Raw genomic sequence first — 16,127 nt, 5'->3', positions numbered from 1 at the left:
CGAGTGGGGATGTCAAACCCTATGGATCCATATCTAAGATTCGCGTTCACCGGTTCAAAAACCAATGATTAAACGTTACCGAGCTAAAGGGAATGTTTATGCTGTTGTATAACCCACACATATATAAGTTTAAGTACTCGTGCCTAGTATGTAAAACATAAAATCTGCATGTATTCTCAGTTCCCAAAATAAGTTAAAGTAAAAAGAGAATGCTATAACTCACAATGATAAAGTAGCGGTAAAAGTCGAGTCGGGAAAAGGTGCAAGTAATCGGTCCGAAAGGTCCAACGAGTACTCAACCTAAGTCAAATAGTAATAAGTCAGTAAATCTTCTCAATAGGTTTAAAAGTATGTAAATAAGGTCTTAAAGGTCATCATCATTCACCATCAAACATAAGGCGTAAAGTAAGTTTCGTTTATGAAATTAGTTTAAAACAAAGGCTGATTTCAGTCAGTCATCACGGCCTCTACCCTTACTGAAACAAGCTGAGACTAGTGGCCATGGCTCCGTATATGAGTCCTTTAAGTGTTGTAAAATTTACAGAAGTAAACTCGTCTTCGTTTGTCCGTGGCGACGGTCTAAGTGCGAGTAGGTCAGAAATTTCTGCACAACGTTAAAGGACATAGTGACAATCGGAGGGCCATAAATCCTAAACCGTAACTCGGATTACGACGAGTCCTATATGAAAAGTTATCTACTCGAACAGAGCTATTTGAAAATCATAATCACAACTGCCCAGGTCTACAGGTATGTTACAGAAGCCAGAAAACAGTAGGTAGAAGACAGAAAGCAGAAAAATAATGGGTTCCGGTGAGTTTGGTGCTTGATGTTCATCATGGTTCTCATCCTCGATGCCTATAGCTTCAAGTGTACAACTCGTTGATGTGTTTGCATCATTTTCACCAAGGTTTGACCATCATAACCCAAGTGTAAGTCTAAGACATGAAGCACAACTCACTTAAGAGTTGTAAGTGTTCTGATGAACCAAAGTTACATCAAAGTCTTAGATCTAACACATACATAAACTTTAAGACTAATAATAAGTTACAAACTTGAAAGTGAACTTATGAAATCAAGATATTAAGTTGTAGAACATAGTTCTTAGTTTGATCTTGAAGATCCAAGACTCAAAAGTCTAGATCTAAAGTTATAAAGTTAAATCTTAAGGATTAATACTTGTATCTTTACTTTAGTGAAACCATAAGTTACAAAACTTAGATTATCAACTAGTAAAGTGTATGTAAGCTTGAAAGCTTTTATTAATGACAAAATAAGAAGACCATAAGTTATATAACTTAGATCCATTACAAGTTCTTGAAGTTAAAATTAAAGAAAGATTACTTTCATGTTCTTGAACTTTAAAGTTAACTTTAAGTTTCAAGAAAGTATGAGATCAAGACTAATTTGTAGTACTTGACCAACAACAACCAAAATCACAAAATTAAAGTGCATAAAATGAAGACATAAATTAAGTAAACAAGTTAATAATTCATGGTGGTTCATACTTTAAAGATTCAACCAAAGTTTGATCTTTAAGAAAGTAAACTTTAAAGTTTACTAACATGAATTACAAGTATGTTTTCACAACACATGAACTTAAGTCTTTGAAACTTTAAAAGTAGAACATAAACTAGTAAGTTTATGTTCTTAAGTGTTCTTGTAAATACAAGATAAATGAAGAATCAAACTAGTAAGTTTGATCTTGTAACTAGTAAAGAACAACTAACAATTACATGTAACAAAGTAACAACAACAAGTAATCAAACTACAAGTAACAAAAGATGATGATGATTTTGGTAACCTAAGCTATGGTTTTTAAGCAAGGAAAAGGAAGAAGATTTGTTCATGTTACTTACAAGGATGTAGAGAAAATTGAGAGAGAAATAAATTGCAAGTATTGTGTGTTTTTAGAATGAGAGTAAAGTGAGTAAGATGTAATGCATAAAATGAAACAAAAACACTCTCAATGCCATAGAAGGCCTACGGTCAGCAGGAGAAAAGAAGGAGAGGAGAAAGATCCATGAGGTTATTGCATGTAAAAGCTAAAAAAGATGGATAAATGGGGTAGTTTCATGGGAAGGATGTATAACCAACTAGTAACAAGATTCTTTGTGCAAAACTAACTAGTTACACCATAATGGATCACTTACATTAAGTAATGGGCTAGTAAGTCCAATAAAGAATTAAGGTGGGCTTCATAGGTCCATTAATTCTAATAAAGGCCATATGTTCAATTAAAATCCCAAGTATGAATGTAATTAATAAGTTAATCCAATTAAAAGCCCAAGTAGCTAACTAACAACTTTAGTTAATTAAAATGATTAATAAAACTTAATCATGAATGTAAATAATACTTGAAAATATTATTCGTGAAGTTTCGTGTGTCACAAAGACGTTTCGGGCAATTAAAGTCAAGTACGGGCAATCATGGTAACAAGTAAATGTAATAACATACATTCGTTTAAACACGCGTAATAATAATAATAATTATTAATAAATAACGTTGGAAAATCCAGGGTCGTTACATTACCCACCTGTTAAAGAAAATTTCGTCCCGAAATTTAAGCTGAGGTAGATGGAGGAGTCGGGAAAAGGTGAGGATACTTCCGCATCATTTGATCCTCTCGCTCCCAAGTAAATTCAGGTCCTCGTTTGGCATTCCATCGTACTCGTACAATCGGAATCTTGTTGCGTTTTAAAGTTTTGATCTCACGATCCATTATCTCAACAGGTTCTTCCACAAAGTGGAGTTTGTTGTCAATCGTAAGTTCCTCAAGTGGTATGATAAGTTCAGGTGTGGCAAGACACTTCTTCAAGTTTGACACGTGGAAGGTAGGATGAACTGAGCTCAATTGTGCTGGTAGATCCAAGCGTAAGCAACGGGTCCAACACGTTCCAAAATTTCGAAAGGACCAATGTATCGTGGGTTCAACTTTCCACGTTTTCCAAAACGGATCACACCCTTCCAAGGTGCAATCTTCAACATTACACGGTCTCCCACGTTGAATTCAAAGTCCTTACGTTTAAAATCGGCATAACTCTTTTGACGATCGCGGGCAGTCTTAAGTCTAGCTTGAATCTGAGCAATCTTCTCCGTCGTTTCGTGGACTACCTCGGGTCCGGTGATTTGCATTTCGCCTACTTCGGCCCAACAAATCGGAGATCGGCACTTACGGCCATACAATTCTTCAAAAGGTGCAGCATTAATGCTCGAGTGATAACTGTTGTTGTAAGAAAATTCGGCAAGTGGCAAATGCCTTTCCCAGGCCTTTCCGAAATCAATGACACATGCACGCAACATGTCCTCCAAGGTCCGAATCGTTCGTTCACTTTGTCCGTCAGTCTGAGGGTGATGAGCAGTACTCATGTCAAGACGAGTTCCCATGGCTTCTTGCAAAGAACGCCAAAATCTAGAGGCAAAACGGGGATCGCGATCGGAGATGATTGATAAAGGTACACCGTGTCATGATACAACCTCCTTGATGTATAGATGAGCAAGTCTTTCCATTGTATCAGTTTCCTTCATTGCTAGAAAGTGTGCAGATTTGGTAAGGCGGTCAACAATAACCCAAATAGTATCGTATCCGCCCACCGTCTTCAGCAGCTTAGTAATGAAATCCATTGTAATCCTTTCCCACTTCCATTGTGGGATCTCCGGTTGCTGAAGTAATCCAGAAGGTCTCTGATGCTCGGCTTCAACCTTCGAGCAATTCAAACACTTACCAACATAAGTCGCAACGTCCTTCTAAAGATTCAGCCACCAATACTGTTCTTTAAAGTCGTGGAACATCTTGCCCGCTCCGGGGTGAATCGAATATCTCGATTTGTGTACTTCATCAAGTATCAGGTTCCGTAGATCTCCATAAAGAGGTACCCAAATTCTACCGGCATAACATCGGAGTCCAGGCTCTCTAACCTCGAATCGAGACACAAGTATGTTCAAATGTTCATGAGATATATTCCCCTCCTTGAGAGCCTCATCTTGGGCTACTCTGATCTGACTGTTGAGGTTCGAATGGATGGTGATGTTCAGAGCCCTAACACGAAGAGGTGCCGTCCTCTCCTTTCGGCTTAAAGCGTCAGCTACAACATTGGCCTTGCCAGGGTGATAACGAAGTTCACAATCGTAATCGTTGAGCCTCTCGATCCATCGACGCTGTCTCATATTCAGTTGCTTCTGATCGAAGATGTGTTGGAGACTCTTGTGATCGGTGAAGATAGTGCTCTTAGTTCCATACAAATAATGTCTCCACAATTTGAGCGTAAAGACAACGGCACCAAGTTCAAGATCGTGAGTAGTGTAGTTCCACTCGTGGATCTTCAATTGGCGGGAGGCATAGGCAATAACCTTTGATCGTTGCATCAGTACACAACCAAAATCACTCTTCGATGCATCACAATAAACAACGAAATCAGGAAGTGATAGGATAGGTGCAGAGGTTAACTTCTTCTTCAAGGTTTGGAATGCTGATTCGTGTGCGGGTTCCCAGATGAACTTCTTCCCTTTGTGAGTTAGCGCGGTCAAAGGACGCGCAATCAGAGAAAATCCTTCAATAAACCTTCGGTAGTAATCGGCGAGACCTAGGAATTGGCGAATATGCGTTGGAGTAGTGGGGGTCTCCCACTTGCTGATAGCTTCAATCTTGGTGGGATCTACTTTGATACCCTGGTCGCTTACAACATGACCCAGAAATTGAACTTCCTTCAACCAAAATTCACACTTGGAGAATTTGGCGTAAAGTAGCTCTTGTCTCAAGGGTTCAAGCACTAGTCGGAGGTGTTGCTCATGTTCTTCTTCGCTCTTAGAGTAGATGAGGATATCATCTATGAATACGATAACAAACTTATCCAAGTACGGCTTGCAGACACGATTCATGAGGTCCATGAACACGGCAGGTGCATTTGTCAAACCGAATGGCATCACGAAAAACTCATAATGACCATAACGAATTCTGAATGCAGTTTTCATCACGTCACTTTCCTTCACCCTCAACTGGTGATAACCGGATTGCAAATCAATCTTTAAGTAGACACTCGATCCTTGTAGCTGATCAAAAAGATCGTCAATTCGTGGAAGAGGATACCAATTCTTGATAGTCAATTTGTTGAGTTCGCGGTAGTCGATACACATACGGAAGGATCCATCCTTCTTCTTAACAAACAACACAGGTGCGCCCCAAGGTGAGAAACTTGGTTGGATAAATCTACGGTCAAGTAGTTCTTGTAGTTGGCTCTGTAATTCTTGCATCTCGGAAGGTGCGAGTCTATAAGGTGCGCGAGCTACGGGTGTAGCTCCTGGCACTAAGTCAATCTGAAACTCTACTGCTCTCTGCGGCGGCAATCCAGGCAATTCCTCTGGAAAGACATCGGAAAATTCATTCACAATTCGAACGTCGTTCACGCTCTTCACCTCAGTTTCTACCGCTTTTACATGTGCTAGGACAGCAAAACGTCCCTTCTTCATAATCTTTTGCGCTTTAACGCAACTAATGAGGTTCAACTTCGAGGTACATCTCTCTCCATAGATAACCAGTGGCTCGCCATCTCCTTGTGGTATGCGAAGTGCTTTATCTCCACAGATAATATCGGCCTTTATCTTGCTCAACCAATCCATACCGACGATCACGTCAAAACTTCCCAGTTTGATAGGTATCAAATCAATTTCGAAATCTGCACCGGCTATGTTGATAATAGCTCCACGACTAATATGGTCAACCTTTTCAAGTTTTCCATTGGCGACCTCAACAAGCATACTCTCTTTTAACGGGACTAATGACCAATTAATCTTATCGCAAAAATGTCTACATACATAACTTCTATCTGCACCAGTATCAAACAAGACAGAAGCTAAAAGATTGTTGATTTTGAATATACCTGTCACCAAGTCGGGGTTTTCGCGTATGTCCCTTGCATTAACATTGAAAGCTCTAGCGCGGGGTGGTCTGCCATCTTTTCGCTTATTTGGATACACATTTCTAAAATGGTCCGTCTGTCCGCATTCGTAACACTTCCTTGGCCCTGTGGGGTTCGGCTTCCCATTCAAAGTGGTGACCTTGTAGTCTTTTCCAACATGCCCAGACCGTTGGCACTTCTCGCAGACAACATTGCAATACCCAGTGTGGTGTTTGTAACACCTCTTGCATTGTGGTAAGGTTCCCTTGTAGTTCGGGTTGGAGTTGGTGTTGTTGTTGGGGTTGGGGTTTCCACCGTTGTTGTGTCTCTTGGTGGGGGTCTGGTTATAGGTTCTCCCCCTGTTGTTATGGTGGTGGTTGTTGTTGTTGTTGTTGTTGTTGTTGTTGTTGTTGTTGTTGTTGTTGTTGTTGTTGTTGTTGTTGTTGTTGTTGTTGTTGTTGTTGTTATTGTTGTTATTATCCCACTTTCGCTTTTCGCTACTACCAGCTACAAACTTAGCCTTCTCCGGCTCATCAATAATGATTTGGTTCATGAGAGTATGCACCATGCGCATTGCTTCGGGAACATTCGGTGGTTTGGACGATGTGATGTTTCCTTTGATGGACTTAGGGAGTCCCTAGAAGTATCTCTCCATACGCTTGAATTCCGGGGTGACCATTGTCGGACACATAAGAGCTAGTTCCAAAAATCTCCTATTGTAACCATCAAGGTCATTCCCAACGGCCTTTAACTGCATGAATTCCATCTCCATCTTTTGGATTTTGGTTCTTGGACAATACTCCTCAATCATAGCACATTTAAATGCTTCCCATGGCGTAGCATACGCCTCATCAATGCCTTGTGCCTGTGCCATTGTGTTCCACCACGAGAGCGCGCCGTCAGATAGCGTGCAAGAAGCAAATTTGGTTTTGCTGTCCTCCGAACAGTTGCTAACTCGGAATACTGATTCAAGTTTCTCGAACCATCTGGTGAGACCAACCGGTCCCTCGGTTCCACTGAAGTTATGTGGTTTGCAGCTCTGGAATTCCTTGTAAGTACACCCATTTCGAACGGGTGGGATAACTGGTGGTGGTGGCGGTGGGGCTTGGAGGTTTCTTTCTGCTAGGGCTGCGGCTACACGTTCTTGGATCATCTATTCAATTTGAGCAGTAGTAGGTGTGGATCGACCGTTAGCCATGATGTTCTAAACAAAATTTTTGACTCAAGTCAAAATCCAGTATGCAAGTAGTAATGATACAGTATACAACAACCAACATGGAATCAACACATCACATGTTATTAAATAACGCATCTAGGTACAAATACCACAGAATCATCGTACAGTAATGTAAATAGAACATCGTGTAAGAATTAAATAACGTAAAGTTCCATTCACTAATAATAATAAGTTTCATACATCTGAATAAGTTCGTACAATACATAAGTGAAATATAAAACTACAACTAGATTACATAATGAAATCTAAATACAAAAGCCCTACGGTGAAGGTGGGTGAAGGATGTCCATAACCTGAGACATCTGCTCCTCAAGCTCGTAGGATCTCCACCTCCCTTGTCAATTCCTCGACTGTGTGAGATGGTGGGGCAGGCGGTGCCGGCGGTGCAGGTGGTGCCGGTGGTGCAGGTGGTGCAGACCTCACGAAACGAGGTGCAGACGTTCAGACTCCAGAAATAGTCAGCACGTAACGAGGTACCTTACATATGAGTGGGTCGGCAGGGTACGGTACGAGCCGCTTACGGGCAGTAACCCTCTGACGTCGACCAAAAGCGTCAGTGAAAGCACGACCTCCATTCACCCCTGGAATGACGGTGCCATCAGGACGGTACCGCTTCTTCGGCGGGGTGGAGGGTGCCTGTATAGGTACGTCATCAAGGTTCTCTTCGTCGGAGTCACTGGAGTCATCTGTAGAGGAGTCATTGGATGAAGGATCTTCAGAATCATGTGGTGGTGACACGGGTGGCTGAACTGGTAGTCCGAAGGTGGCCAACATCTCTCTGTGTCTGAATGTCAGAATCGGCACTAAACGTCCATCTGGAGCGCGTCGGCACGACATGCGCATATGGTTACGGAATGGCCCTTCCCCGAACTCCGCGGGAATCACAACACCACCGATGCGTGGCTGTGACTCCGAGGGTCCGGGAGCAGACGGAGCTGGAATCTCCGCAGGGTCCACGTGTCCATCAATAGTAGCCACTGGTGCAGGCGGCTGGCGGCTAGTCCCGGAAGATGAAGCGCCGGGGTCACTCGTGCGTATCGGGATCGGTGGATCGGCAACGGTGGTAGGTGGAGTAGCTGAAGAGTCTTAACTGCCCAAAATGATAGCAGGTGGTACATCCGACATCTGAACAAGGAAAAATAAATTTTCCATGTCAGTAAGTCATAAAGCAAGCACGTATTAGGCCAACAGTTTAAATCACGTGTAATAATAAGTAGCATGGCAATAACAGCAAATCGTACGAAGGTAGCATGCAATCGAAAGCATGTAATAACATGCAGTAGTGAAATCATGTAGTAGCATACGGCATATAGTAGTAAAAGTAAGCAGCATCATGCAGTAAGTTCAGCAGAAACACGTAAACTAGCAAGTTGTAGATTAGTCCTATTAGTGAATCCTACTCGGGTCGATCTTAGACTCACTAATGTAACCTAATTCCCTACAACCATTTCTCTGATACGAAATGTGATGCCCTGTACAAAACCATCGTGTACGAATCATCAACAACAGGATCATTACAAGGTTAAGTACTATATGCGTGTTCAAAAAGAGTTTGCATTCATAAATAAAGTGATGTCTAAACCAACATCGAATGTTTTACAATCCAAAATCATGCTTCACAAAGTAGAAGCAAATAATAAGTATATGTGACCACAATGGTCATTACAAGTCATAGTTCAAAGGTACTAAAGTTTGAATGCAAGGTAAAGTAGTTCATGCGATGACAACTCTAAGCAGCGGGTGTCTACAGCACGACTAGTACACAACGGAAGCTAACCTCAAGCACCTGAGAAAAACATGCTTAAAAATGTCAACACAAAGGTTGGTGAGCTATAGTTTAAGTATAACAGTATGTAAGGTAGGCCATGAGATTTTAGTGCTACAAAGAGCGTTTCAAAACAATATGATAAAGTATATGTTAACCGTGGGCACTTGGTAACTAACTTAACGTTTATACCCCCTGAAAGTACCCTTGGCAAGTGCGTATGTCTACGAAGTATTAAACACTCGTTAAATGCTAGCGCTACTAGCCCGAGTGAGGATGTCATACCCTATGGATCCATATCTAAGATTCGCGTTCACCGGTTCAAAAACCAATGATTAAACGTTACCGAGCTAAAGGGAATGTTTATGCCGTTGTATAACCCACACATATATAAGTTTAAGTACTCGTGCCTAGTATGTAAAACATAAAATCCGCATGTATTCTTAGTTCCCAAAATAAGTTAAAGTAAAAAGGGAATGCTATAACTCACAATGATAAAGTAGCGGTAAAAGTCGAGTCAGGAAAAGGTTCAAGCAATCGGTCCGAAAGGTCCAACGAGTCCTCAACCTAAGTCAAATACTAATAAGTCAGTAAATCGTCTCAATAGGTTTAAAAGTATGTAAATAAGGTCTTAAAGGTCATCATCATTCATCATCAAACATAAGGCGTAAAGTAAGTTTCGTTTATGAAAGTAGTTTAAAACAAATTCTGATTCAGTCAGTCACCACGGCCTCTAACCTTACTGAAACAAGGTGAGACCAGTGGCCATGGCTCCGTATATGAGTAATTTAAGTGTGGTAAAATTTACAGAAGCAAACTCATCTTCGTTTGACTGTGGCGACGGTCTAAGTGCGAGTAGGTCAGAAATTTCTGCACAACGTTAAAGGACATAGTGACGATCGGAGGGCCATAAATCCTAAACCGTAACTCGGATTAAGACGAGTCCTATATGAAAAGTTATCTACTCGAACAGAGATATTTGAAAATCATAATCACAACTTCCCAGGTCTATTGGTCTATTACAGAAACCAGAAAACAGTAGGTAGAAGACAGAAAGCAGAAAAATAATGGGTTCCAGTGAGTTTGGTGCTTGATGTTCATCATGGTTCTCATCCTTGTTGCCTATAGCTTTAAGTGTACAAATCGTTGATGTGTTTGCATCATTTTCACCAAGGTTTGACCATCATAACCCAAGTGTAAGTCTAAGACATGAAGCACAACTCACTTAAGAGTTGTAAGTGTTTTGATGAACCAAAGTTACATCAAAGTCTTAGATCTAACACATACATGAACTTTAAGACTAATAATAAGTTACAAACTTCTCAAAAGTCTAGATCTAAAGTTATTAAGTTAATTCTTAAGGATTAATACTTGTATCTTTACTTTAGTGAAACCATAAGTTACAAAACTTAGATTATCAACTAGTAAAGTGTATGTAAGCTTGAAAACTTTTATTAATGACAAAATAAGAAGACCATAAGTTATATAACTTAGATCCATTACAAGTTCTTGAAGTTAAAATTAAAGAAAGATTACTTTCATGTTCTTGAACTTTAAAGTTAACTTTAAGTTTCAAGAAAGTATGAGATCAAGACTAACTTGAGGTACTTGACCAACAACAACCAAAATCACAAAATTAATGTGCATAAAATGAAGACATAAACTAAGTAAACAAGTTAATAATTCATGGTGGTTCATACTTTAAAGATTCAAACCAAAGTTTGATCTTTAAGAAAGTAAACTTTAAAGTTTACTAACATGAATTACAAGTATGTTTTCACAACACATGAACTTAAGTCTTTGAAACTTTAAAAGTAGAACATAAACTAGTAAGTTTATGTTCTTAAGTGTTCTTGTAAATACAAGATAAATGAAGAATCAAACTAGTAAGTTTGATCTTGTAACTAGTAAAGAACAACTAACAATTACATGTAACAAAGTAACAACAACAAGTAATCAAACTACAAGTAACAAAAGATGATGATGATTTTGGTAACCTAAGCTATGGTTTTTAAGCAAGGAAAAGGAAGAAGATTTGTTCATGTTACTTACAAGGATGTAGAGAAAATTGAGAGAGAAATAAATTGCAAGTATTGTGTGTTTTTGGAATGAGAGTAAAGTGAGTAAGATGTAATGCATAAAATGAAACAAAAACACTCTCAATGCCATAGAAGGCCTACGGTCAGCAGGAGAAAAGAAGGAGAGGAGAAAGATCCATGAGGTTATTGCATGTAAAAGCTAAAAAAGATGGATAAATGGGGTTGTTTCATGGGAAGGATGTATAACCAACTAGTAACTAGATTCTTTGTGCAAAACTAACTAGTTACACCATAATGGATCACTTACATGAAGTAATGGGCTAGTAAGTCCACTAAAGAAGTAGGGTGGGCTTCATAGGTCCATTAATACTAATAAAGGCCCTAAGTTCAATTAAAAGCCCAAGTATGAATGTAATTAACAAGTTAATCCAATTAAAAGCCCAAGTAACTAACTAACAACTTTAGTTAATTAAAATGATTAATAAAACTTAATCATGAATGTAAATAATACTTGAAAATATTATTCGTGAAGTTTCGTGTGTCACAAAGACGTTTCGGGCAATTAAAGTCAAGTACGGGCAATCATGGTAACAAGTAAATGTAATAACATACATTCGTTTAAACACGCGTATTAATAATAATAATTATTAATAAATAACGTTGGAAAATCCATGGTCGTTACATATAATCTCTGCTTCAACTTAATAGATTCCGTTTCATAATAAACTAAGTGTATTATTCAATTACATGTTTAATTTTACACTTTTGATATACTCGAAACTTCCTAGAAAACATCATTCATATCTTGCGAAGTTCGCAAGAATTCCACGAGCACCAACATCATTCACCGAGAAAATATCAATAAAAATGAATAATGAAGTATTGATTCATGATTTCATTTACGTTGAAGAAATAATCCGAGAAGATTACGTAATTTCTAAAGTTTTAGAGATTATTCATTTCTAGTTCCAGCCAAAAATCAAATGAGTTTAACATTAACTCATTAAATCTGTATTACATCTGAAGAAAATATACATACATATATTTTCATAAAGACTATAATAAAAATTCTCTTTTACAAAATATTACTTGTGAAACTTTTAATGGGTAGGTAATACCCGCGAGATATATAAATTCACAATTAATATGTTACATTATTCGATTCTAATTCAGCAAATCATCATCTATACTCATTACTTTCACAACGATATACATTCTTTCATAAAAATCAAAACAACCATACTCATTCAAATTCAATTACATATTCTGATTTTAACATATCAGAATCCAAGTCGAGATATAACCGATATCATCACTCTTAGATCCCTACAGCTTTCAAATCTATACTTTGACTTCAAAACTGTGCTAGAACATCACTTCTATTCATAACATCCAGAAAAATATTCGTATCGTTCAAAATTCTAGAACATCATATGTATATTGATGATTACAATCTGCGTTCAAACCCTTCATGATTCTTGAAAACACCTCAATTAAGAAATAACCGAGAGGATGATCCAACCATACGTTACCTACGAAAAGAAAGACTTATGCATAGTCATACACCTGGAAAACTCCCAGAACCTAAGTGGAAGTTTAACACGAATCTATGATCCATTGGCGTTGTTATTACCAAAAATAACCTTGCAAATTCCTTTCAAGGTAGTCAGTTTTGTCACACCTTCGGCAAATCAACTTCGACTTTTCATCCAAATAAGCTTTATTATAACTTCGATATATACGATTGCCCTTTTCGTCATAGTTACCGGGGAACCTTTGATATCCCATCACATTAGCAGTAAACGTACCAACAACTTCACTACTCTTTGGTGTAAGTCTCTCCGAAAAGTCACTATAGTTATTCATTAAAACCCTATCATGTACACATCTACATCTTGTAACAATAATTGCCATACCAACTACCAGGAATCTTCAATCTTTATTCTCAAATTTTGTAGCATTTCTACATCAACAGTAATATATATAAATATAACGTCTATCTCCTGGACTTACATACTTCAATTCTGAAACTCTGAATAAGCACCCCAATTTACGAATCAGTTCTCGGAGTTTTGAAAAAGCTGATGAAGCAACAAAGACTATAGGTGACATTAACAGTCAAAAGTTTGATGATAAAGAATGGTAAGTTGGAAAGGTCAAAAGAAAATTTGGTAGTGAAAAATGGATAAAACAAACCATGAAGGAGGCTGTGAACAAATCACAAAGACTAAACCTGCCTTCAAAGAATCCAAATGATTCAGCATCTGCTGAAGTCATTAACGAATACCTTGCTCTTGACTCTAAACCTTTACGGAAAAATCTTCTTCATCATCCTTCGATATTAGAAATTCTAAGATATCATCATATCTTTCATTATAAATATCCTCGTATTTCTGAAGATATTTTCATAACTATTCTTATCTGAAATCATTTATCTCCTCGCGTTATCTATATTACATCATAAAGGAAACTATTTAGTTTCTATATTCTGTAAACCTTCGAGTTTAAATTATGAATGTTTATGAAGTAGTGTTGGGAATTGAAGCATGAGTTAGTATAATATAATGACACTTGATCAACGTGATTATATTACAGTAAGTCATGCTGAGTTTCTAATGGAACTTGATGATTCACAGACCATAACGTCATCATGTGCCATGTTATACGACTCTTATATTCTACCTAATCTCCAAACATATCAAGAATATACCTTCCTGATAGTTCTATCTTTTTTAGTGACTTCTGGTAATTTGACAAGTCAGATCGAGCTATCACAATTTTTTTCTTAGAACATTAGCTATGTTCATTCCTAATTTCATATCTATGAATTCTGGACCATTATTCGCTTGACTTGAAGTCGGGAAGAGGAGACAAAAGCATGGAACTCTTAAAAGGAAAATATAAAGCCCGACAACAACACATAAATTACAAACCGTGCATATCAATACGTATTGCAACGTAAAGGTATGGGAGAATTAAGAACACTATAACCCCAAGGTAATAATAGAAGGAAATAAATTCCTCCGGTGGCAGATGAAAAAGAAGAATGTAAGATACTATAGCCAGAAAAATATCAAGGATTAGAACTGGATTAAGCATTTTCACAATCCTTTGAAAATGTGAATTAAAGAAGATTGTAGGAGTGGTTAAAAATAATGGAACGGGAGAGGTAAATTTATAGTGAAATATCAGATAGAGCAATCGTGATAGACTATCGCATTTAACCAAAGAGGATCCTAATTTTCTTAATTACCGAAGAATCAAATCTTAGTACGAAGATTTTCTCTAAATCCCTAAACTCCGAAAATCAACCCTATCTACGTCAAAAGATATGAAGAAACTTTACTTTTCTCATTTCACTCTTTTGTGATATCTTCACTCGTAATCTTCACAAAAACAAATCGTTTTATCCATATTACTCACTGATGATAAAACTCTAATTTCCAACTCGTATGAGTCATGAAAACATACTTATTGTCAGCCATGACGATCCCAATCAAATTTTGGGATGAAATTTCTTTAACGGGTAGGTACTGTGACGACCCATAAATTTCTGACCAAATTTAAACTTAATCTTTATATGTTTCCGATGTGATAAGCAAAGTCTGTAATGTTGAGTCTCAAAAATTTTGGAACTATATTCATGTAATCAATTACCCTTTGACTGTGCTCGACGATTCACGAACATTTATGTGTATATCGATATGTGTATATAATATATAGTTATATTAATTGAAAATGTTAATAAAGTATTGGCTGTATAATACTTTACATGAACGTATTTGTTTCAATATATGTTTAATATATTTATCAACGGAATTAAAAGATAATATCAGATGATTGAATTATCAGATACATTGTGATTATGATTACGGGTCTCTATTATGAGGTCCACTATGATTTAAGAAATCTGTCCTTTTTATCAGTATTCGGAATATATGGTAAAGTGATTTACAAGTAAGAATAAATGAGTCAATTAACGGGAATTAGACAAAAGTTAGTGGAGATTCTTGTTTGATTTCCAATACATGCTTTACTATATTTCACTCGTGACTTTTGTTAAGATAACAATTTTGTTTTCATATTATTTAATGTGAAAGTGAAATTAGGAAATATAGATAACTTAGAAAATAGATATCGACAAGTTAAGTAAATCGACGTTTTACATTAAAATGATTTCATACGTTTAATTATCCTTTAGGCTTAACCCTTCGAATAAACTGTAATTTAAAAATATAAAACCCATATTACTCTATATGTGATTTTACTTTCTTAAATGAAAATGTTTTATGATATAACAATTTATATTAAAAACTTTTAATGATTTTGAATATAAGTAGTTTTGAAAAACTATAAATTATATCGTTAAATAAAGATTTCGAATATATATATATATATATATATATATATATATATATATATATATATATATATATATATATATATATATATATATATATATATATATATATATATATATATATATATATATTTGTATACAAATTTCGAAACGATAATATATATATTCTATAACTTGACAAAATATAATATTATTTAGTTATATAACAAATTGAGTATACTTATCTTTCTATATTGAAGATTTTTAATTAATATATTTTAATAATTAACGAGACGATGATTTATAGAAGCAAATGACCAAAACGCTCGAACATTCAAGTTACACTTCGAGTGATATAGTTTAATTATGATTAAGTCTAATTATTGATATAGTTATACGTCGTGAAATGTAAAGTGCTAGTTTTCTAAGCGTACGAAAGTTCGTTCGAGAAACCGAAACCGGGACATATGTCGAGCGACAACGTACGAATTATCGGAACTAAATTTACAAATTTACTATGCACGTAAATATAATATAATATATAATTAATTATATAAATTAAATATATTATATATAATATAATAAAAACCAGCAGCCCACGAGAAAAATGAATTGGAGCTGGAATCCAATTCCATGCGATCGCATGGCGTATTGCCTTCATACCCATGCGATCGCATGGGGTCTGAAGTCAGGCCACTTCTATAAATTTGATAGTTTTTGGCTCGAGAACACACACACAAATATCTCTCACTCTCTGTAATAATAATAATAATAATATTATTATTAATAATAATAATAATAATAATAATATTATTATTATTATTATTATTATTATTATTATTATTAATCTTATT

The sequence above is a fragment of the Rutidosis leptorrhynchoides genome, chromosome 5, assembly GCF_046630445.1.
Source record: "Rutidosis leptorrhynchoides isolate AG116_Rl617_1_P2 chromosome 5, CSIRO_AGI_Rlap_v1, whole genome shotgun sequence".
NCBI lineage: Eukaryota > Viridiplantae > Streptophyta > Magnoliopsida > Asterales > Asteraceae > Rutidosis > Rutidosis leptorrhynchoides.
The sequence above is the reverse complement of the archived record's forward strand: the minus strand, read 5'-3'. Positions refer to the sequence as shown.